This window comes from Macaca mulatta, chromosome 5 (assembly GCF_049350105.2).
Source record: "Macaca mulatta isolate MMU2019108-1 chromosome 5, T2T-MMU8v2.0, whole genome shotgun sequence".
NCBI lineage: Eukaryota > Metazoa > Chordata > Mammalia > Primates > Cercopithecidae > Macaca > Macaca mulatta.
In genome coordinates, this window is record NC_133410.1 from 192,979,228 (window position 1) to 193,004,560 (window position 25,333).

General features: G+C 43.3%; 1 pseudogene; it reads right to left on the reverse strand.

Moving 5' to 3' along the window:
* Positions 1-15,515: 15,515 nt before the first annotated feature.
* Positions 15,516-16,437, reverse strand: LOC100428206 (H/ACA ribonucleoprotein complex subunit 1 pseudogene; annotated as a pseudogene).
* Positions 16,438-25,333: the final 8,896 nt, after the last annotated feature.

A 25,333-nucleotide genomic window follows, 5' to 3' on the forward strand; every position in this document is an offset into this window, starting at 1 on the left:
TTATACAACTACCTACTAATGTAAATCACAGAAGAGAGCTTCTGCTGTCTTCTTTGACATAACTGAAAATAATCTTCAGGAATTTAGAAATTAGGATTGAAATTCCCCCTGGATTAGGCAGTGAAGCTGATGACTATATTGGATGATTTGCTCAATTTTTGATTCTCTAGTTGACTTTGCAGAAATTTTTTCCGGGGTGAATTCTAAGTTAACAGATTTTTTAAAAGTGCAATCCTACTTTTTCAAATCCTGAGACATTATCACACTTCCTTAAAAGAGCATCAGTGATAGAAATGGATTCATTAATAAACTGAGAGACCATCTGAATTCAGATGAAACACTAGCTTTATTTCCATAATGCACCCATTATTAAACATATGAAGTTTTCTTTCAAGAGCCTGAGCTTTAAACCTACTGCAGATTAGACCATTAAGAGGGGCTGATGGGTTCTACATGCATGAAGACCCACTGAAATTGACCAAACTGAGAGAGATACTAAGTAGCCAATAAACCTCACTAGCAATCTCTTAAAAATGCAAACCAAAACAACAGAAAAATGCCATGTTTTTCCTATCAGATCAACAAACTTTTAAAAGAATATTTGTATTGGTTGGGATGCGGAGAAATGGATACAGTGGGAAGGTTTATTGGTATTCTTTTAAAGGAGATTTAGCATGATATTAAAATTATAAATACTCTTCAAGTTAAAAATTCTGCTTCTTATTTATCCTAGAGAAACGCTTGTACATGGGCACAAAGAGGCATGTAAAAGGACATTCATTGCTTCATAATTGCAATCATGAAAGATCAAAACCAATCTAAAAAGCAGCAACAGGAGAACAATGACATAAAATATGACTTATTTATAGGATGAAATATGTTGCAGCAGTTAAAGAGAACAAGTTAAATCTAATATGAAAAGCTGTCAAGGACATACAATTTATTAGGTGGGGGAAGGAGTAAACTATGGGATAGAAATATATCATATGATATGGTTTATGTATGAACAAAAATATTAATGCATAAAATGCATTGAAAAGGGTCTGGAAGGATCCACCTGAAACTAACAACAGTGTCTACGTCCAGGGGGAAAGACTGGGATTGAGGCGGTGGTCAAGATGGATTTTGCTCATCTTACTGTTTTAACTGAAAGTGTATTGATGTATTGCTCACACATTTAAAACATATATATAAAATAAAAAGCATTAGGAAAAAAAACCAAAGTTCTCAAACAGGTTCAACACAAGAGAAAAAATATAAATGGCAAAAGAAAAAGTGAGAAAAAGTTCCAAAAATATTTTTGAAGAAAATTTTTCAGGGATTATTAAGAGCTGTCTCTTTGGATGCTGGAACTATGAATGATTTTTTTTTAACTTCTCTTTCTACTCTCCCATATTTTTAAAGTTTTCTATAATGGAAATACATATAAGAAATGTTTAAAAGGCTAAAAAATGACTGGTAAATCCTAACTAGCATGCTGTCACCTTTAATTCTTACTCTGACAGAGAGCATATAGTCCATTTGGAGTATGTGGAAATTTCTGATGAAAAATCCCCATGGAAAAGTGATATTTCAGGTGAGTGGCCCTGTCCTGATGTCATGTGACAGACCAACACACTGATGTGCTAGAAACCAATTCTAAAAAATTTTACATTTTAATTCTTTTTTTTTTTTAAAAAAGCCCTGATTTGTAGTATTTGCTGATTTCCATAGTGTTATAATTTGAATTGTGTCCTCAAAAAGATATGTTGAAATCCTAACTCCCAGAAGCTCCGAATGTGGCCTTATTTGGAAATAGGGTCACTGCAGATACAATTAGTTAAAATGAGGTCACACTGGAGTGGGATGGGTCCTTAATTCAATACAACTAGTGTCCTTATAAGAGGAGGAGAAGAGATGCAGACTGACACACCCACCAGGAATGCCATGTGACTCTGGGGGCAGAGATTAGAGCAGCGTCTGCGAACCCGGGAGTGGCAGGGATTGACGCCCCCACCAGAAGCTAGGAAGAGGTAAAGAAGACTTCTACCCAGGATCTCAGAGGAAACATAGCCCGGCTGACCTTGGTTCCAGATTTCTGGCCTCCAGAACAAGAAGAGAATAAATTTCTATTGTTTTAAACCACACACTTTGTGGTACTTTGCCATGGCAGCCTAGGAAACTAATACACATGGTGTAAATAGAGGTTGAGTATCTCTAGTCCAAACATCCAAAATCCAAAATCTTCCAGAATCTGAAACCTTTTTTGAGTGTCAACATGACACAAGGGGAAAATTTCACACCGCCCTCATGGGATGGGTAGCAGTCAAAATGCAATCAATGCACAACAGCAAACATGGAGAATCAACCTAAGTGTTCATCAGTGGAGGACCGAGTGATGAAAATGTGTATACTCCATGGAATACTAGTCAGCCATAAAAAAGAATGAAGTCATGTCTTTTGCAGCAGCATGCATGGAACTGGAGGCCGCTATCTTAAGTGAAATATAACAGAAACAGAAAGTCAAGTATCACATTTTCTCACTTCTAAGTGCCAGCTAAATAACATGTACACATGGACATAGAGAGTGGGACAATAGACATCAGAGACTCAAAAAGGTAGGAGGGTGGGCGGGGGTGAGAGATGAAAAATTACCTGTAGGGACAACATGCACTGTTCTAGTGAGGGTTTCTCTAAGGGCCCACACTTCACCAGTATGCTATATAGCCACGTAAGGTAACTACAGTTGTAGCCCCCAAATCTACAAAAGTAAAATAATTTTGTAAAAACTTGGTTTCACGCGCCGGGTGCGGTGGCTCAAGCCTGTAATCCCAGCACTTTGGGAGGCAGAGGTGGGCGGATCACGAGGTCAGGAGATCGAGACCATCCTGGCTAACACGGTGAAACCCTGTCTCAACTAAAAAAATACAAACAAAATTAGCCGGGCGTGGTGGCGGCGCCTGTAGTCCCAGCTACTCAGGAGGCTGAAGAAGGAGAATGACATGAACCTGGGAGGTGGAGCTTGCAGTGAGCCAAGATTGCACCACTGCGCTCCAGGCTGGGCAACAGACTGCACTCCTCCTTTTTTTTTTTTTTTTTCTGTTGTTGAGACAGTCTTGCTCTGTTGCCCAGGCTGGAGTGCAGTGGCACAATCTCTGCTCACTGCAACCTCCACCTCCCGGGTTCAAGCAATTCTCCTGCCTCGGCCTCCCGAGTAGCTGTGACTACAGGTGCGTGCCACCACGCCTGGCTAATTTTTGTATTTTTAGTAGAGATGGGGTTTCACCACGTTAGCCAGGATGGTCTCAATCTCCTGGCCTCATCATCTGCCCGCCTCAGCCTCCCAAAGTGCTGGGAATACAGGCGTGAGCCACCGTGCCTGGGCAATGAACCTCTCCTCTTGTTTCCATCCACCAGAGAGGTATTGGGCTTTGAAATCAGTCAGACCTGAGTTCAAATTCCAGCTCTGCCACTTACAGTCTATGTAGCTTGGTACAAACTGCTTAAACTCTAAAGCCTCAGTTTCCTCATCCATGTAAAGGTGTTAAGAAAACTTAACTCAAAGGGCAATTATGAGGATTGATAGCATTGACACAATACCTGGCATATGATGAACACTCAATAGACAGTAATCAAGCTGTGGTGGCCACTCCCTGGTGTGGAGGTTGGAATCAGGAGGCTGAGTGCAGAGTGCAGAGTCCAGTGGCAGAGCCTCTTGGCCAGGTCCGACTGCGGAGACGGCAGAGAAGGAGCCAGGGAGGTGCCCTGTACCCCAGGTCCCTGCTGTGTGCACCTTGAACTGGGGAAACTCCTGCCTCCTCTCCGTCTGGTGTGAACTCTGCTTCCTCCCAAGGAGTTTGAGGCCTGAATTCACCCATGGTTTATTCACCCCTGACCAAAGCAAATGTTCATGTTGAGAGGAAACAACAAATGTGAAAGGTCAAGACAGAACACAGAGCATTTCTGAGGAAGTCTGTGGTGTCTGAGGAAGTTTTGATGGGCTCTGGAAGCCTGGCTTTGCCTATCCCAGGGCAAGTATAGCACTCTAGGAAGTAGTACCTGGGTGGGGCTGTTGGTAGCAGGGGGGTGGTCATCTGATTACGAGGGAAATGCAGAGTTTATTCTATCTGATTACCGGGGAACTGCCTGAGAGACTTCACCTGTCATAAATTCTAAGCATTGCCGAGGAGACTTTATCTTTACAGTTTCCAGTGTAAAGGCCAGAGGATGCTGGTTGTTGGGAGTGGTGAGGGGCACATAAGTGTACATTACTCAATTTTGTCTGATTTTGTATACACTTGAAAATCTCCATAATAAAAAGCAGCACCAAAACCACGAGCGATGGTGTGGCCTATGGGCCCAGCTACTCGGGAGTCTGAGCGGGGAGGATGGCTTGAGCCCACGAGTTCCAGACCAGCCTGGGCAACACAGTGAGACCCCCACGTCTAAAAAACCAGCAACAAACAAAAAACAGAAAAACCAAAACAAATTCTTTTTTTTTTTTGAGACGGAATCTCGCTCTGTCACCCAGGCTAGAGTGCAGTGGCGCGATCTCAGCTCACTGCAAGCTCCGCCTCCCGGGTTCACGCCATTCTCCTATCTCAGCCTTCCGAGTAGCTGGGACTACAGGCGCCGCCACCTCGCCCGGCTAATTTTTTGTGTTTTTAGTAGAAACGGGGTTTCACCTTGTTAGCCAGGATGGTCTCGATCTCCTGACCTCGTGATCCGCCCGCCTCGGCCTCCCAAAGTGCTGGGATTACAGTCACCGCACCCGGCCCCAAAACAAATCATGTTAAAAGAAACGAAAATTTAAGAAACAACTAACAACCAGGAATAACCATCTCCTTTGAGAACCCCACCACCACCCCATAATACACATAATCATGAGAATCTGTATTAAGGGTGTTTCTCACCCTTAATACAGGAAGTTGTCATAGAAAAGGAAGTATGCAGACTCACTCTGTGTCTCTTAAAGTTCCAACGTTTCCTTATTCATAAATGACAAAGAGTGCTCTTCAGATTGACACATCAGGTTGCAGCTCTTCTCTGCTTGAAATCCCTCAGTAGCTTTTCATGGTAGTGTCCCCTCCTTGGAAGGGAATAGCAGTTCCTTTATGACCAGGATCCAGCACACGTTTCGCCTCCCATTTGTACTCTCCACCTCTTGTGTGCTGGTCTTCTCCCTCCAGCCCTAGGGAATGATGTGCCTTTTCCCGCCATTTGCCCTCTGCCTCTTTCCTGGGTCCAGGCTGTTTCCACTTCCTGGAATGCTCCCTTCCCCACTCCCACGCCCTGCCCATCACCTACTCATGCTACAGGTCTGTCCTGAAGCCCTGCCTCTTCTGCAAGATCTCCGGACCCTCAGCAGAGACCTCCCTCCGTGCTCCTGTTACAGGACCCTCCCTTAGTTCAGCTGCAAGATCTCCGGACCCTCAGCAGAGACCTCCTTCCATGCTCCTGTTACAGACTTTCCCTTAGTTCAGCTGCAAGATCTCCGGACCCTCAGCAGAGACCTCCCTCCGTGCTCCTGTTACAGGACCCTCCCTTAGTTCAGCTGCAAGATCTCCGGACCCTCAGCAGAGTCCTCCCTCCGTGCTCCTGTTAGAGACTTTCCCTTAGTTCAGCTGCAAGATCTCCGGACCCTCAGCAGAGACCTCCTTCCATGCTCCTGTTACAGACTTTCCCTTAGTTCAGCTGCAAGATCTCCGGACCCTCAGCAGAGACCTCCCTCCGTGCTCCTGTTACAGAACTTTCCCTTAGTTCAGCTGACGACGGGCTCCTTGCCCGGCCCACAGCCACGAAAACGGAGGCTTGAAGGATGAGTAAAGCAGGGTTTTAATGGGTGAAAAGGGAAAAGGGAGGAAAAGGAACCCTCTGCGAAACCAGAGTCCCTGCTCGTGCCCTTCCTGTCTGCCAATTTGAATCCCACATTCCACCCAGAAAGAGATGGGGCCGGGCCCCTTCCCAGTGCGAAGGGCGTGAACTTGCCGAGGGTCCACCCGGGTGCACAGGCCTGTCTCACTCCCATTGTCCATAGTCATTACCTCTCATCGTTTCTATCTTTTCCCTCGGAGAGAGGTGAGCCTCTTAAATGCAGGAGTGATTTTGTTTCTTTTTGTCTTCCCAGTGCATGGCACATCGTTGATGTTGTTTTTTTTTTTTTTTTTTTTTCTGAGACAGGGTCCAACTCTGTTGCCCAGGCTGGAGTGCAGTGGCGCAATCTCGGTTCACTGCAGCCTCCACCTCCAGGCTCAAGCGATCCTCCCACCTCAGCCTCCCAAGTAGCTGGGACTACAGGTGTGCACCACCGCACCTGGCTAATTTTTGTATTTTTAGTAGAGATGGGCTTTCACCATGTTGCTCAGGCTGGTCTCGATCTCCTGAGCTTGAGTGATCCACCTGTCTCAGACTGCAAAAGTGCTGAGATGACAGGTGTGAGCCGCCACAGCCAGCTAAAAACACAAGTAAGTGTAGTAACAGTGTGAAGATTGCAAAATATTGCTGAGAATACAGTTCACTAGTATCATCATCATACAGCACAAAACAAATTCTGGTATTAAGAATATCAGCCAGGCACGGTGGCTCACGCCTGTAATCCCAGCACTTTGGGAGGCCGAGGCAGGCAGATCATGACATCAAGAGATACAGACCATCCTGCTCAACATGGTGAAACCCCATCTCCACTAAAAATACAAAAATTAGCTGGGTGTGGTAGTACACACCTGCAATTCCAGCTACTCAGGAGGCTGAGGCAGAAGAATTACAGCCAGGTGCGGTGGCTCACGCCTGTAATCCCAACACTTTGGGAGGCTGAGGCACGCAAATCACGAAGTCAGGAGTTCGAGACCAGCCTGGCCAACATGGTGAAACTCTGTCTCTATTAAAAATACACAAATTAGATGGGTGTGGTGGTGGGTGACTGTAATCCCAGCTACTTGGGAGGCTGAGCCAGGAGAACCATTTGAGCCCGGGAGGTGGAGGTTGCATTGAGCCGAGGTGACAGGGTGTGTGAGACTCCATCTCAAAAAAATAACAATAGTAAAAAAATAAAAATAAGATTATCGTAGCTCTAACACATACATAGAAAACTCACTCTATTAGAAATTAAATTATACAAATATTACTGACAATCACTTTTATAGCTGATATTGTAAACTCAAAGACAAGAAATAAATTCATCACCAGAAAACATAAAACAAGTACTTAGCCTTATGGTTGAGAAGCCTGTAGTTGCCTTTTACTGAATGGCACCTCAGTTCTTGGGATAAAGTTTGAAACAGCAACTGGAAGGACAGTTTAACTTGAAAACGGTTTTATTTTTAGAGTTGTCATGTTACAAAAGCTCTTCTCACATAGCTAAGCTGTTGGAAAGAGACAAGGTTTTGTGAAAGTTTTTCATTAAGTGTTTCATGTTATCCTCACTGTAACCCCAAACAATGACAAATGCTTCCTAAGCCGCTGTAATGCCGATTCTGCTGATAAATTAATACAATTCTCCTTCTTTAAAGTCCTAAGCCAGTAAATGCTTGTTAACATTGTTAATAGGAATGAATGAAGATGGATGGACCACCCAAAGATTCTCCTATTCCAAGGTAATCTTCAAAGACAAAACATCAATTTCACTGTGTTTTTTGCTTATCCAGGTCAAGAGTTACCGATACCAAGACATCAAACTGCACAGAGATTGGACCTAGAGCAGCAGGAGGTAGTATATAAAACACCAGTACTGGAGGGAATTGGGAGAGGGAGCAGAAAAATGATTCATCTGTATCAGGTGTGGTCTGCAAGTTGTGGGGTGTAGAATGTAGCTTGTGGATAGAGGAAGAGTATTAGAAAAAATTAATGCTCATTCAAGTTTATTTTATGAACTAGCCAAAAAGTCACACATGGATATTCACAGTAGGTAGAATAATCAGAGCAGAAATAGCACTTTTGGCACATAGTTATTGGGGTTGAGGGAGAATTCATTTTAGCTTTAATTTTAAAATAGCTTTAATCACTTTTATCTTAATTCTTCTAAAGCTTTTAATTTTAAAAAAGCTTTTAATTTTTATTGTGGCAAAATATACATAGCATAAAATTTGCCATTTTAATCATTTCTAAGTGCATAGTTCAGTGTCACTAAATACAATCACCTGATTGTACAACCATCACCACCATCCATCATCTCTAGAGCTTTTTCTCATTCAACTTCCCAAACTGAAACTCTGTACCCCTTAAACAATAGCCCTTCATTACTCTCTCCTCCCAGTACCTGGGAACCATCATTCTACTTTTGGTTTCTATGAAAATGACGTTCTAGAGACCTCATATAAGTGGAATCATACAGTGTTTTTTGTATCCAGCTTCTTTCACTTAGCCTTATGTCAAGGCTCATCCATGTCGTAGCATGCGTCAGAATGTCTCTTTTTAAGGCTAATACTCCACTGTATGTCTGTATCACATTTTGTTTATCCATTCCTCTGTCAGTGACTGCTTCCACCATTTTGGTATCATGAATGCTGCTGCTATGCAAATGAATTTGTAAATATCTGTTAAAGTCCCTGCTTTCAATTCTTGTGGGTTTAAACCCAGAAGTGGACTTGATGACTCATAGGGTAATTCTATGTTCCATTTTTTTAAGGAGCCACTGTACTCTTTTCCACCATGACTATACCATTGTGGAGTCCACCAGCAACACACAGGAGCTCCAATTTGGCTACATCCTCACCAAAACTTATTATTTCCCGGTTTTTTTTTTAATAATTGCCATCTTAATGGGTATGAAGCGGTATCTTATTGTGGTTTTGATTTCCTTACTAATCAGTGATGTTTAGTGTCTTTTATGTGCTTGATGGCCATTTGTATATCTTCTTTGGGAAAATGTCTATGTAAGTCCTTTGAATATTTTTTAATTGAGTTGTTTATCCATTGCTTTATATATTCTGGATATTGATCCCTTATCAAATATATTATTTGAAATATTTTCTTCCATTCTGCAGGTTGTCCTTTGATTGCACGAAAGTTTTAAATTTTGATGAAGTACAATTTGCTTATCTTTTTATTTTGTTGCCCATGTTTTTGGTGTCAGAAAGTTTTTAGTTTATAATTTTAAATATATCATGTTTCCTGCCTCATATGTACCACTGGAAAAGGTCCCTTTTATGTGCTCAGCTTCTGTCAGAGGTACATGTATTTTGAAGTGGAGAACAAAGATAATTGCAAAATTGGCATGGAGAACTAAGGTAATTATGAAAGTTCCAGATACAAAGAGAGAAGGTTCAATATGCTAGCAGTTCTCTACCAATCCATCCTGGAAGTCTTCTTTTAGGATTGCCTAAATAATGCAGGGGATGAGTGCAAGACACACAAGTGTTCCAGAAGCATGTAAACAAGGTACAGAGAAGAGGATACAATAAAATAAGATGAGATAAGAATATTAGGAAAGCCTTTCTTCAGAAGGTTGCCTACAGAGGCAAAAGGGACAGTTTCACTTTGCTGAAGGAAACAGGATGGTAAGAACCCTCGCGGGGAAGACCTCTGCTTGTCCTGACACACAGAGAAGGTGTAAAATAACTTAATGGAAGACCGTTAGGTTGAGATAGCTCCCATGGCCTGGGTTCCTACACAGACAAAATGAAACAAGCTTAGCCAGTCACAAGTGTCCAGCTGAGTATTACCTGTGTAATGAGAGGCCTTCCACCAGGATAGTTCAAATAATGCAACTGCCCAAATTTTCACCAAATAGTTTCTCTACTCTACTTCTACATTCACCCTATAAAAGCCTTCCCTACAAACACCTCCAGTGCGTCCTCCAACCACTTTCACTTTGGAGCTGCCTGATCCATGAATCTCTGTTTGTTCAAATAAACTCTTTAAAATTCTAATACGCTTAAGTTTATCCTTTAAAAAAAAATTGAGATGGGATCTTCCTATGTTGCCCAGGCTGGTCTTGAACTCCTGAGCTAAAGGGATCTTCCCGTCTCAGCCTCCTGAGTAGCTGGGACTACAGACATGTGCCTCCACACCCAGCTTACATTTATCTTTAAACAAGGGTTTGACCTCTTTCTGAAATTTGTTTATGTTAAGACATGAATCCTAGTGATATTGCAGGCTTATTTTAGACCATCAGACACTTTGGTCTCTGGACCACTATTTGCCCTTTGTGACCTGATCTCCTAAGAAATTCAAGTGTAATTCAAGTTTGTTAACCCTCTGCTGATCAGGGGAGGTTGCTCTGGGTACAAGTTCAAGAGAGGCACTCATACCTTCCTACCAACTTCTCCGGAGATTCAACAGGGCAAATCTGGCCCTCTTGGGGCCTAGGACAGAGCAAGGCCTCCTCCTGGGGCTGAATCGCTGAATTTCTTCCCAGCCCTGTGCCCTCCCTATGTGAAGACACGGATGCTGGGTAGACAGTCATCAAAGACATGTCTCCCCTAGTGTCTGGTCCCTTCACTCCATATCTCCTGGTCATTTCTGCTGACCAGACTACCCCCTCCCTGTGCTGACCTTGGAGAAGTGAAGCCTGCTCCCAAGGTGCCTAGACTTTTTGCTGCTTCACAATCACACAGTTTCACCTGGGATAGGAGATGGCAGGAAAATCATCAGTGATTTCTGTTCCCCTCTGAGGGTCTCTAAATAAGTTGATCATTGCCTCTCATGGCTTTATTACCTGGCCAGTCTCCTGGAGAGATGAGAAATGTTTCCACTAAGGACAGGATGCACTGCCTGACGTGAGCTTATTGCAAGTTAAGTCTCCAACCTGGTTCAGAAGGGCCGTCTGCCTGCTGCTCAGATCTGCTCATGGGTTGGGTGCTCCTAACAGCTTCCGCTCCAAAGCCCAGACCAGGAGAGAGGCGGCTTCACCAGTGGAGGGCGCCAGGCTCTGTGATGAGCCGGGAACTGCAATGCGGCCACCTGGGCAGAAGTGGTGGTGGTGGGGATACTGAGTGGCAGGGAGAGTGAGATGCTTGGTATGAAAAGCATTCATCACGGTATTTAAGTGAGGACACCTGGAAGCCATGAAATTCACTAAAATCAATCTGTTGCAGATCATCTGTGATTTGCAATTTTATAATTTGATTTTTGTTTTTTCCTTCTAGCAAAACTTCCTTGTAGCCAGCATGATGGGAACTGAGGGAGGTGGTACCAGCCTAATAAACCATACAAGTTTCTAGTTGAGAGTTTTAGCCTTTATAGAGAGTCAAAATCCAAACCTCTGACCTGTCTTCTCCTGACCCTGCTTTTAACCCCATATCCCTCCTACCTGTTTCTTTCCCACAGCTCCTCTATCCTATACAAATTCAACTGGTGTCTGTTTTTCTTTAATCAGAGTCAAGCCCTCTCGAGAAGGCAATAATAAAGCATGAGAAGGGAGAAAAGCATGAAGGTTGGCCGTATGGTTATGACAAAAAGCAAACAAACAACAACAAAAATAATAAATCACATTGCATGCAAGTGAGTCTACCAGGAATTTTTGCTTCATTTACAATATTTTTAGGAAAGAAAAAAATAAGTACGGGACTGTGATTTTTATTTTACAGATAGAAAACCTAAGATGTATAACTTTTTCCCCAAAGTCACACTGTTAAAAACAAATTGAGCAGTATCATATTGGGTATTTTGGGGAAGAATATGGAGAATAAACAAACTGTTCCTAGAACTTGAGTCTTCGGACTTCCAGATCAGATTCAGTTCAAAACGCTAGTCCTTTTACATAGTCCTCAGTCTTTGTGTCAAAATGGAGATGCACTGGCCTGGGCAACATAAGAAGACTCTGTCTCTACAAAAAAACAAATTTTTTAATTAGCCAGGCATGGTGGTGGCCAGGCTGGTCTTAAACTCCTGAGCTCAAGGGATCCTCCTGCCTCAGCCTCCTGAGTAACTGGGACTACAGACATGTGCCTCCACATCCAGCTTACATTTATCTTTAAACAAGGGTTTGACCCCTTTCTGAAATTTACTTAAGACATGAACCCTAAGTGATACTGCAGCTCATTTTAGACCGTCAGGCATTCTGGTCTCTGGAGCTGTAGTCCCAGCTACTCGGAAGGCTAAGGCAGGAAGATCACTTGAGCCTGAGAGGTTGAGGTTGCAGTGAGCCATGATCATGCCACTACACTCCAGCCTGGGCAACAGAGTAAGACCCTGTCTCAAAAAAAAAAAGTAGATGAGTTTAAATAGACTAATTGCTAGTCTGTGCTGTAGGCAGGTTTATGGTTGATTCATCTTTGAAAATCTTATCTACTTGTTTAAGTCAGTTAGTTTCCCTGAAACATGATACTGGTTGCCTAATACCTACAGTTGCTATTCAATATCATTTTTTTTTCTCAAGAGATAGCAGAGAAAATGACCTTAGCATTTTAGGGTGGGTTTTATTTGCTCATATGTAAACATCTATATCACACATCGTTTGATGTAAAAAATGTTTGCCAAACAAAAAAGCATGCCATGCTCATGGATTGGAAAGATCAATATCATTAAAATGGTCATACTGCCCAAAGCAATTTACAAATTCAGTGCTATTTCTATCAAACTACCAATGTCATTTTTCACAGAGTTAGCATAAGCTATTCTAAAATTCATATGGAACCAAAAAAGAGCCCAACTAGCCAAAACAATCCTAAGCAAAAGGAACAAAGCTAGAAGCATTACATTACTTGACTTCAAACTATACTATAAGCCTACAGTACCCAAAACAGCATGGTACTGGTACAGAGACCAGTGGAACAGAATGAAGAGCCCAGAAATAAATCCACACACCTACAGCCATCTGATCTTTGACAAAGTCAACAAAAATAAGCATTGAGGAAAGGACTCCCTATTCAATAAATGGTGCTGGGATAACTGGCCAGTCATATGCAGAAGAATGAAACAGGACCGCTACCTTTCACTATATTAAAAAATCAACTCAAAATGGATTAATTATTTAAATGTAAACCTCAAACTATAAGAATTCAAGAAAACCTAGGAAATACCATCCTGGACATCAGCCTTGGGAAGGAATGTATGACTAAGTCCTCAAAAGCAATTGCCACAAAAACAAAAATTGATAAGTGGGACCTAATTAAAATTTTTTGGGCAGGGTAGAGTCTCATGCTGTCTCCCAGGCTGAAGTGCAATGGTACAATCTTAGCTCACTGCAACCTCTGCCTCCTGGGCTCAAGTGATTTGCCCCCCTACAGGTGCACACCAGCATGCCTGGGTAATTTTTTTTCTTTTTAGAGACAAGGTTTCACTATGTTGCCTAGGCAGGTCCCAGACTCCTAGGCTCAAGCAGTCCCCTCACCTCTGCCTTCCAAAGTGCTGGGATTACAGGCATGAGCCACCATGCCCGGCCAGGACCTAACTAAAGAGCTTCTGCACAGCAAGAGAAACTATCAACAGAGTAAACAGACAACCTACAGAATGGGAGAAAATATTCACAAACTATGCATCTGATGAAAGTCTAATATCTAAATCTATAGGGAACTAAATTCAACAAGCAAAAAACGATGCCATTAAAAAGTGAAACGCCATTAAAGGCGAAAGACATGCAGAGACACTTCTCAAAAGAAGACATACAAGAAGCCAACAAACACATGGAAGTGCTCCATATCACCAGCCATCAGAGACACGCAAATCCAAACTACAGTGAGATACCATCTCACACCAGTCACAACAGCTATTATTAAAAAGTCAAAAAATAGGCTGGGCGCGCTGGCTCACACACCTGTAATCCCAGCACTTTGGGAGGTGGAGGCGGGTGGATCATGAGGTCAAAAGACCAAGACCATCCTGGCTAACACAGTGAAACCCTGTCTCTACTACAAATTCAAAAAATTAGCCAGGCGTGGTGGCGTGCACCTGTAGTCCCAGCAACTTGGGAGACTGAGGCAGGAGAATCACTTGAACCCGGGAGACAGAGGTTGCAAATGAGCCGAGATCATGCCACTGCACTCCAGCCTGGGTGACAGAGTGAGACTCCGTCTCAAAAAAAAAAAAAAAAAAAAAAAAAAAAATTCAAAAAGTAACAGAGGCTGGTGAGGCTGAAGAGAAAGGGGAACGCTTATGCACTGCTGGTAGGAATGGTAAATTAGTTCAGCCACTATGGAAAGCTGTTTTCAGACTTTCCAAAGAACTCAAAACAGAACTCCCATTTGACTCAGCAATCCCATTACTGCATATATATCCAAAGGAAAATAAACTATTCTGCCAAAAAGACAGATGCACTGGTATGTTCATTGCAGCACTATTCACAACAGCAAAGGCATGAAATCAACCTAAATACCATCAACAGTGAACTGGGAAAAGAAAATGTGGTACGTATACACCATGGAATGCTATGCAACCATAAAAAGAACAGAATCATGTCCTTTGTGGCAACATGGGTGCAGCTAGAGGACACCATCCTAAGTGAACTAACACAGGAAAAGAAAACCAAATACTGCTTGTTCTCACTTATGAGTGGGTACTCATGGACATAAAGTTAGCAACAATAGACACCCGGGACTACTAGAGGGGAAGGGAGGGAGAGGGGGACAGGGATTAACAAACTATTGGGTGCTATGCCCACTACCTGGGCGATGGGGTCATTCGTACCCCAACTCTCAGCATCACACAATACACCAATGTAATAAATCTGCATAGGTACCCTCCCGAATCTAAAATAAACATTGAAATTAATTAATTTTTTTTTTTTTTTTTTGAGACAGAGTCTTGCTCTTGTCGCCCAGGCTAGAGTGCAATGGCGCAATCTCGGCTGACTGCAACCTCTGCCTCCCAGGTTCAAGCGATTCTCGTGCCTCTCCCTCCCGAGTAGCTGGAATTACAGGCTCATGCCACCACGCCCGGCTAATTTTTGTATTTTCAGTAGAGACAGGGTATGCCATATTGGCCAGGCTGGTCTTGAACTCCTGACCTCGTGATCTGCCTGCCTCAGCCTCCCAAAGTGCTGGGATTACAGGTGTGAACCACTGTGCCTGGCTAGAATTAATTAAAATTTTAATTTCATCTTATTAAAAAACAAAGATAAATTTACTTCTTTCCAATTTCAATATACATTATACTGACATACATACCGTATTATATGGTGAATTATATTGATTGAATTTCACATTTTAAACTAACACTGAGTTACTGTGAAAAACTCCATTGGATCATAATGTAGTATGTTTTTAATATATTTTAATACAATTTGCAAAAATTCTGTTTTAAAATTACAACTATGTTCCATAAACAAATATGTAAAAAAAAAAAAAAGTTTGTATTATTCAAGTGAAGATTATAGAGATCCTTTTTTAAGGTAATAAAACACTTTATTTTAAAAATTCAAATATGCTTCTAATGAAAACTCCTGTCCATTTATTAAGCACCCACAGAGTGCCAGGCACTGTACAAAATATTAGAAAGACTTGTTAGTGCTCTTTTAGAGCAAAAATCACTATTCCATGGCACTTTGCATGATGCTGACATTTTAGATCCATTGTCATAAAATGACCAAGATCTTCAAGACTTGCTCGAGAAACAAGTTTCCAATCCATAGTAGACACAGATCATGCAGGTTCATGCAGAAGTCAACTGGTGATGTCTGTCAACTGTTTCACTTCATGTCCTCTCCCTCTGAAACCTCCGCCTCCTCCTCCACCTCTGAAACCTCCGCCTCCTCCTCCACCTCTGAAACCTCCGCCTCCTCCTCCTCCTCTGAAGCCCCCACCTCCGCCTCCTCCTCCACCTCTGAAGCCCCCACCTCCGCCTCCTCCTCCTCCTCTGAAGCCCCCACCTCCGCCTCCTCCTCCTCCCTCTGAAACCTCCGCCTCCTCCTCCTCCTCTGAAGCCCCCACCTCCGCCTCCTCCTCCACCTCTGAAGCCCCCACCTCCGCCTCCTCCTCCACCTCTGAAGCCCCCACCTCCGCCTCCTCTTCCTCCTCTAAAACCACCACTTCTGCCACCACCTCTGCCACCTCCCCTTCTTCCTCCTCGGCCTCCCCTGCCACCACATCTTGGAGGTCCTTTCTCACCTGGAGGTCGAGGTAAAAACCTCTGCAGTGGCAGCAGCTTATATGGGTCTACATAAAACTTCTATAGTTTCTTAAAGGATGACGCCTTCCCATTTTCTGACATTTTAACTGAAAAATAAAAATCTCTAAGTTGTCCAAATATTTCATCCACTTTTCCAATTTGTTCTTTCTTTTCTAAGTAAAAAGGAGCATTGAAATAATAAGGCACCTTATTTTCTTCTGTAGTACGTTTACAAACTATGTCATCTCCCCAGGGATGCAGGAACTCTCCTAATAAGACTACACGTTCTGGCGGTCCTTGGTCTTGGCCTCTGGTAAAGCCTCTGCGGCCACCCCCTCGTCCAAATCCTCCCCTGTCGCCACCTCTGATATTTCCGCCGCCTCCACCTCAGAAGCGGTTGCTGCTGCCACCGCGGTGGAAACCGCCACTTCCACCACCTGGATCAAAGCCTCCACGATCCCCGCCCTGAAAAGACATTCTCTCTCTTCCCGATCCCACATGCACCTCTGGCCCTGGTCTTGAACACACACCCCTAGAGATCTTGTTGAACATGTGCTTAATCTCAACTAGCTTTAAATTCAGGAGTAGCAACTCCATAGCAATTCCACTTATTTCTACTTTTATTAATCATACTGGTCACCTTGAAGAAGCCTCATTGCTATCATCCAGTTTAGACTGGAATGTCACAAATCTCTAGACTGAGTAGTATAATACTCACTATTCAAATAAAATCAAATTGTTGTAATGTTATGACACCTCCAAAGACAAAAAGCAAACCCATGGATTTAGGTTAAGGTACAGAGACAAGTATTCCTCCTTACTATCTTTTAGGGCAGACATATCCCAGCCAGGATGATTGCAAAATGAAATGGAAACCGTATGGTAGAAGGGGACTTGGGACTCACACAGATTGGATTTTCATTCCAGCTCTTACATATGCAAGCTGCGTGACTCTGGGTAGATTGCATATTCTCTTAGAGTTTCAGTTTCCTCATCTGTACAATGGAGGTTAATGCTTACGTGTTATGGCTGACATGGGGATAAAAGAGAACCAGTACGGATGCATGGGCAGGGCCTGGTCCATACAGCAGCTGGCATCAACAAATGGAAGCCCCTTCCCATCTTGTCTTTGCTTGCACTACAAAATCCGGAATATGTGGGTATGAAAAGTAGTCTTATAAGAGACAGAATTGGAAACTTTTGCAAAAAGGGGTTGAAAGGATGTCACATCTTGTGGCATGAGGAGTTGTTGGCACACACTTGAGCTTTGTGCTGTGAGATATTCGTGGAACTTCAGTAGCTTTAAGAGAACAGTTTAGATGTCATCTTATTCACCTGCCATAGAACTTCCTCTTCTTTTCAAAGATTTCTGGACAATATCTTTTACAGCTCTTATAATGCACTTCTCTCCCTATTGTTTGGACTATTCTAAAAGATACAAAGTGGTATTTCACCAGCAGATGCTACTGCAGTTTATATGATGATTTCAAACTGAGAATCCCTTTAAGGTTATGCAGTAGGATTTTTTGGAAATAGGATGAAAGTACTTTAAGTCTAAAATCCTGTGAAATAGGTTTACAGCATATAATTATTTGTTGCAATGTCTATCATACTGCAATGTCTATCATACTATCTTATATCCACATACATACTGATTTCCTAATACATATGTGTGAAAGTGAAAGTTATTGAGGGCAGAGACTGTGCCATATGTTCCCTGCACCCCTGGTGCCTATCTCAGCACATGATACACAGAAGATGCTCAATAAATACTTTACCTTAAAAAATGCCCGGGCCAGATGCAGTAGCTTAGGCCTGTAATCCAAGCACTTTGGGAGGCCAAGGTGGGCGGATCATGAGATCAGGAGATCGAGACCATCCTGGCTAACATGGTGAAACCCCATCTGTATTAAAAATACAAAAAATTAGTCAGGCATGGTGGCAGGTGCCTGTAATCCCAGCTACTCAGGGGCTGAGGCAGGAGAATCGCTTGAACCTGGGAGGCAGAGGTTGCAGTGAACCAAGATCGCACCACTGCACTCCAGCCTGGGCAACAAAGCGAGACTCTATCTCGAAAAAAAAATGCACTAAGAATAAATCATAGTAGACATAAAAATACGTATGAATCCAATCTACAGACATGATCAGAGCTCAAAATCCAGTCTTCAACATTTAAAACCATATCCATCTTTCAAGACCCATAGTGCAATGCAACATTTTCCCCTGGAACTCCTCTGATCCTCCCACAACCCCAGGATATAATCTTCCCCACTTTAGAGTTTCCACAGCACTTTGTACCTCTTCTCTTAAATCCCTTGTCACTCTCTGCCTTACGTTATAATCTGTCCAGTGACTTAGATATACATAAACTCCTGCCTGTTCCTTGTGTTGTCCTTAAGTGTCCCCCAGTGCCAACAGACTGTGGGTCCTCACCAAATGCTTGCTGAATTCTCTCACCCCTTTTTCAACAGCTAAGCTCTGAAATCTTAAAAGTAGACCAAAAGTTTATTTATTTATTTATTTAGAGACAGAGTCTCCCTCTGTTGCCCAGGCTGGAGTGCAGTGACACGATCTCGGCTCACAGCAACCTTCCTCTCCCGGGTTCAAGCGATTCTCCTGCCTCAGCCTCCTGGGTAGCTGGGATTACAGGTGCATGCCACCATGCCTGGCTAATTTTTTGTGTTTTTAGTAGAGACAGAGTTTCACCATGTTGGCCAGGCTGGTCTCAAACTCCTGAGCTCAGGTGGTCCGCCCACCTCAGCCTCCCAAAATGCTGGGATTACAGGGGTCAGCCATGGCGCCTGGCCACAGAAAGTTTTAAAGTAGCTTCAAAACCCATTTGCAAATAGGTGTATTCACAACAAGATGAAAACAAGAAAACATTGAGCTTCACATAATAGAAGGGCTCTGCCTGGATTTGCATGTGGGCCCCATCATTTGTTTGCTGTTGGGCCATGGTCAGTTTACCTAGCTGCTCTCTGCCTGCTACATAGGCTTGATGCCTGTGCATCCCTCATCTACAAAATGGGAACGATAAGAATAACTAACAATGAGAAGTGGAGAAAACATATGTAAAGGCCTTTGAAGAGAGCTCGTCAAAGCGCTGTTGTCCTCAATAATTGTCAGCTACCATTCAATAATCATAATCATAATCATAAAAATACATTGACTCAAAGAAAGATTCCTACTTCATATCCAGCTTCTCAAAAGAATATCAGACATTGGACCTGTGAAAGGAATGACACTGAGATGTAGTTTCACATTGCTAAGTTGTTTTTTTCTCTTTGCCATTCAATTTCTGTAGTCCCCACTTTAAGTTCATGGTCCACCTTTTTTCTTTCTCCTAAACTTTCTTCCCTTCTGGTAAGATTATCTCTGCCTTAAAAACGGCCCTTTTCATCCCCCTACCCCCTTACCCTTCCCAGAAGTTGGTTAATGGGCACAAAAATACAGTTAGATGGAAAGAACAGAAGAAGTTCTGGTGTTCAACAGCACAGGAGGGCAACGATCGTTAACAATAACTTATTATATATTTCAAAATGGCTAGAAGAAAGATTTGGAATGTTCCCAACACAAATAAATGATAAATATTTGAGGTAATGGATATGCAAATTATCCTGATTTGATCACTACACATTTTATGCATGTATCAAAATATCATGTGTACCCTAGAAATATGTACAATTGTCATGTATCAATGAAAACAAAAAAGGGCCTGTTTCTCTTTGCCTTCCTCCCCGAATTTCCTTCTGTCCCAGATATATGTTGTTCCTGGCACTCTCTGACCCCACGTTCAGCCAGCACTGAGCCAGCAGGAAGGATCTCACAGGTCATATCCTGAGGTCCAACCCTCCACCCCTTCAGGTAATAATCCTCCCGCTTTCAGTCATTCATGTCCATTGGCTCATAGATATTTTGAGTCTAGTGCCTTCTTACCAGCCCAGGCTGGTCTCAAACTCCTAAGCTCAAGCAGTTCTCCCACCTCAGCCTTCCAGAGTGCTGGGATTATAGGCATGAGCCACTGTGGCTGGCCCCTTTGAAGCTTTGAAGCCAGGCATGGACTTATCCTCTCTATCCAAAGTCCTAGATGGCATCTTCTTCCAATAGAAGGCTGTTTCACCTACCTTGACAATCCGTTATTCAGTATAGCCACTTTCATCGATGATCTTAGCCAGATCTTCTGGATAACTTGAAGCTTCTACATCAGAACTTGCAGCTTCATCTTGCGCTGTTGTATCATAGACGTGATTTCCTTCCTTAAACCTCATGAATCAACCTATGCTAACTTCAGACTTTTCTTCTGTAGCTTCCTCACCTCTCTCGGCCTTCATAAAATTGAAGAGAATTAGGGTCTTGCTATGGATTAGGCTTTGGCTTAAGGGAATGTTGTGGTTGGCTTGGTCTTCTCTCCAGACCACTTAAACTTTCTCCAGACCAGCAATAAGGCTTTGTTTTCTTTTTCTTTTTTTTTTTTTTTTTAATATTATAGACTTGGTTTATTGTAAAAGCAATTCAAGAATACCCAGTTAAAATCTGCTCCCAGTGCTACCCAATACAAGCAAGAAGCAGTTAAGCACTTTTACATTAGGAACAAGGACATAAAACAAGAGACCGCATCAAGCCTATGATTCAAACTCAAAAAGAGAAAGGACTCAGGTCTCTTTCCGGTCAGTACAGAGGGTATCACGAGATTAAATCTCTGTGCCAGGTATCACAGTACTGTTACAACACCGAGGTATAACTGGGCAAATTAAAGTCGAAGGGAAAAGAAGATCTCCCTACTCCTGTGGGTGTACTTAAGTGATTGAAATTCTAGAAACAACTGCCTTTAATGACAGCAATATATAAGACAAGTCTTAATTAAAGAGAAAGAAGCTTATAAAATTCTCTATCAAGGTCCCCCTAAATCTTCAAAGCCCCTCAAACTTCCTACCCTCCCCCTAAGCTAAGGCTACTCTGCTGGTATATAAGATGCAATCTTAATCTGTGGCTTACTGACAAATTACGGGCACTCCTTCCGAGTAGCTTTGATCTTCTGTACATTTAAAAAAAAAAAAAAATCCTGGTCGCTTGCAGTGGGTCACGTCTGTAATCCCAGAACTTTGGGAGGCCAAGGCACGAAGATCACCTGAGGTCAGGAGTATGAGACCAGCCTGGCCAACATGGCGAAACCCCATCTCTACTAAAAATACAAAAATTAGCCAGACATAGTGGCACGTGCCTGTAATCCCAACTATTCAGGGATTCTCCTGAGGCAGGAGAATCACTTGAACCTGGGAGCTGGGAGCTGCAGTGAACCGAGATCACACCACTGCACTCCAGCCTGGGTAACAGAGCGAGATTCTGTCAAAAAAAAAAAAAAAAAAAAAAAAAAATCCCAACCACATGCTATGTAATTCATAGACCCAATTTTGCATTCTAGGTAGAATTTCGTTATTACTCTAAAACTCCAGCTGCACAGTGGCCATTTCCCTCCCAGACTTATTTCACGATTTAATCTTTCTGCTGTTTTCTTAATAAAAACCTTAGAGTCAATTATTACGAGTGATCGACCTATGAACTATTATACACAACACTGTGATTGCACTTTTTTGAGCACTGAAAGTATTTAAAATAAAACTTCTTACTACCAACTTTTGCACTCCTCCAAAATGAAGGGCCAAAATACATAGCTTTTGTAATTGGAGGGAAAAAAATCTATCTTCCCAAGCTAAGGCTTTTTTTTCATAGCAACTTTTGCCAGGACAAGAAGTTTTATGTCTGTAATAAACCCTTGAAAATAAGGGCTTATTCTAGAAACATTGGAAGACCGTTAAAACATAGAGGTGCTAGCTGGTGCCATTTAAATTCACAACCAACTATTCCTTTATAGCTTATATTGAAGAGTTAATTCATGCTCATTTTGTTCCTTTAAAAAATACTCCTTAGCTGGGAACGGTGGCTCATGCCTGTAATCCCAACACTCTGGGAGGCTGAGGCGGGAGGATCACCTGAGGTTGGGAGTTCAAGACCAGCCTGACCAACATGGAGAAACCCCGTCTCTACTAAAAATACAAAATTAGCCAGGCACGGTGGCACATGCCTGTAATCCCAGCTACTTGTGAGGCTGAGGCAGGAGCATCACTTGAACCCAGGAGATGGAGGTTGCAGTGAGCTGAGATCACACCATTGCACTCCAGCCTGGGCAGCAAGAGTGAAACTCTGGGCCGGGCGCCGTGGCTCAAGCCTGTAATCCCAGCACTTTGGGAGGCCGAGACGGGCGGATCACGAGGTCAGGAGATCGAGACCATCCTGGCTGACACGGTGAAACCCCGTCTCTACTAAAAAATACAAAAAAAACTAGCAGGGCGAGGTGGCGGGCGCCTGTAGTCCCAGCTACTCGGGAGGCTGAGGCAGGAGAATGGCGGGAACCCGGGAGGCGGAGCTTGCAGTGAGCTGAGATACGGCCACCGCACTCCAGCCTGGGCGACAGAGCCAGACTCCATCTCAAAAAAAAAAAAAAAAAAAAAAAAGAGTGAAACTCTGTCTCAAAAAAAAAAAAACAAACTCTATAGGCCAGGCGCGGTGGCTCACGTCTGTAATCCCAGCACTTTGGGAGGCTGAGGCAGACGGATCACGAGGTCAGGAGATCAAGACCATCCTGGCTAACACAGTGAAACTCCGTCTCTACGGAAAATTACAAAAAAATTAGCCGGATGTGGTGGCAGGCGCCTGTAGTCCCAGCAGCTTGTGAGGCTGAAGCAGGAGAATGGCGTGAACCTGGGAGGTGGAGCTTGCAGTGAGCCGAGATCCCGCCACTGCACTCCAGCCTGGGCAACACAGCAAGACTCTGTCTCAAAAAAAAAAAAAAAAAAAAAAACTACAAGAATTAGCTGGGTGTAGTGGCACATGCCTGCAATCCCAGCTACTCAGGAGGCTGAGGCAGGAGAATTGCTTGAACCCAGGAGGCAGAGGTTGCAACGAGCCGAGATTGCACCACTGCACTCCAGCCTGGGCAACAGAGTGAGACTCCATCTCAAAATAAATAAATAAATAGTCTTTGGAAACCATTATTACTCCTGTAGGCACATAGGCACGTACTCTAGTTACATCATCTCTCCCTGTAAAAATAAAGGTATAATCATGATTATCTCTATTTATTTGCTAAATTCAACTACCCATACACATTTATTAATCTGATCATTTTCCAGCTAACTCATGATCTTATAGTATTCTCTCCAGGTGGAGAGAATTTTCAGCATATAGAAGTAGGGGCAAGTCTTATAAGTAAGAACGATCTTGAAGGCAATTTTTTTTTTTTTTTTTTTTTTTTTTGAGGCGGAGTCTCGCTCTGTCGCCCAGGCTGGAGTGCAGTGGCGCGATCTCGGCTCACTGCAAGCTCCGCCTCCCGGGTTCCCGCCATTCTCCTGCCTCAGCCTCCCGAGTAGCTGGGACTACAGGCGCCGCCACCACGCCCGGCTAATTTTTTTGTATTTTTAGTGGAGACAGGGTTTCATTGTGTTAGCCAGGATGGTCTCGATCTCCTGACCTCGTGATCCGCCCGTCTCGGCCTCCCAAAGTGCTGGGATTACAGGCTTGAGCCACCGCGCCCGGCCTTGAAGGCAATTTTTAAATCTAGTCTTTAACGTGTTCATCACAAATAAGAACGACAAACTAGAAGTAACTCCCAAAACTAAGGCAAAGGTAAACTTCCAAAACTAAATGAAGGTAAACCACTATAAAGCTTATTTCTGTCATGCACAGTATGAACCTACTCAGTGATTTCCAACCAAGACTTAAAAATTAGTCCAACGGAGTCCATGGGGGAAAATAAAGTCACTTCTGGTTTGCTCCTTTCCAATTCCTCAGATAATCAGATAATAACTATGGTGTGCCCAGAGGGCGTGGAGTACTCCCCCAGGCACTATCCATAGTAATTAGGGCTTTGTTTTCTTATCATGTGTTTTCACTGGAGTAGCACTTCCAATTTCCTTTGAGAACTTTTTCTCTGCATTTACAACTTGGCTAACTTTGGCACAAGAAGTATAGCTTTCAGCCTGTCTGGGTTTTCAGCATGGACTTCCTCATTAAGCCTAATCATTTCTTGCTTTTGACTGAAAGTGAAAGACATGTATCTCTTCCTTTAATTGGAACACTAAGAGGCCATTGTAGGATTACTCGTTGGCATAATTATAATATTGTTGAGTCTCAAGGAATAGGGAGGGCTAAGGAGAGAGAGAGATGGAGAAATGGCTGATCAGGAGAACAGTCAGAACACACACAACGTTTATCAATTAACTTTGCTACCGTATAGGGGCCTGGTTCATGGCACCCCAAAATAGTTACAACAGTTACATCAAAGATCACCTATCACAGATCACCAAAACACAGATAATAGTAATGGAAAAGTTTGAAGTATTGTAAGAATTACCAAAATGTGACACAGAGTCACAAAGTGAGCACGTGACGATAGAAACGTGGCACAGATAGACGCTCCACGCACAGTTGCCAAACTTTGGCACAGATAGACGCTCCAGGCATGGTTGCCAAACCTGACTTGTGAAAAACACAGTATCTGCAAAGTGTAATAACATGAGTTATGCCTGCACTCAAAAGAATGAAGGGACAGATCCAGGAAATGGAAGGAAGGACCGTTCCTTTCCAAGTACAACAATATCATCAGCATAATCTCGCTGGAGTCCTTCATCGACGAAGGCAAAAAGTATCCTCCACACATTTATATTAGAACCTACACTCCTGGTAAAGGGGTGGGGGGTTTTTTTTGAGACGGAGTCTCGCTCTGTCGCCCAGGCTGGAGTGCAGTGGCCGGATCTCGGCTCACTGCAAGCTCCCCCTCCCGGGTTCCCGCCATTCTCCTGCCTCAGTCTCCTGAGTAGCTGGGACTACAGGCGCCCGTCACCACACCTGGCTAATTTTTTTTTTTTGTATTTTTAGTAGAGACGGGGTTTCACCGTGTTAGCCAGGCTGATCTTGATCTCCTGACCTCGTGATCTGCCCACCTCAGCCTCCCAAAGTGCTGGGATTACAGGTGTGAGCCACCGCGGCTGGTTGGTTTGGGGGATTTTTTAAGGGGATGGCCCCTTTGTTCTTTCCTGTATTTTGATTTCTAAATTCCTTCCCCCACCCACACCCGATATGAAATTTTGCTCTTATTGCCCAGGCTGGAGTGCAGTGGCATGATCTTGGCTCACTGCAACCTCCACCTCCCAGGTTCAAGTGATTCTCCTGCCTCAGCCTCTCAAGTAGCTGGGACTATAGGCACCTGCCACCATGTCTAATTTTGTATTTTTAGTAGAGACAGGGTTTTACCATGTTGGTCAGGCTGGTCTTGAACTCCTGACCTCAGGTGATCTGCCCGCATCAGCCTCCCAGA